We start from the raw sequence: 319 nt of genomic DNA, 5'->3' as shown, positions 1-319 counted from the left end.
TGCTTGTAGAAGTCCTTTTATATACGACTCCTGTGCGGGGCGTAGCCTTCGACTAAGAAATGTTCACACACCCGAAAGCACCAGATCGCATGAATGTCTACTTCAGTCTTTGAATAATTCATTTTGTTCTACGATATAAAGGAAGGAAACAACTGAAGAACGATTGGAATATATTTTTTCTGTCGAAACCATGAGAGCCGTGTATCAAAGACAAAAAGGCATTGAAATAAATCCGTTTTAGACAATGAGTCGTCCTCTATTACTAAGATTTAAGTGAAATATAAACGAAACGTCCATATGAGGTTATCGGTTACAGTTT

General features: G+C 37.3%; 1 pseudogene; it reads right to left on the bottom strand.

Annotated features, from left to right (window-relative positions):
• Positions 1-319, bottom strand: part of LOC119590445 — a 3,077-nt pseudogene that overhangs the window by 1,190 nt on the left and 1,568 nt on the right.

This window comes from Penaeus monodon, chromosome 27 (assembly GCF_015228065.2).
Source record: "Penaeus monodon isolate SGIC_2016 chromosome 27, NSTDA_Pmon_1, whole genome shotgun sequence".
NCBI lineage: Eukaryota > Metazoa > Arthropoda > Malacostraca > Decapoda > Penaeidae > Penaeus > Penaeus monodon.
The sequence above is the reverse complement of the archived record's forward strand: the minus strand, read 5'-3'. Positions and strand labels throughout refer to the sequence as shown.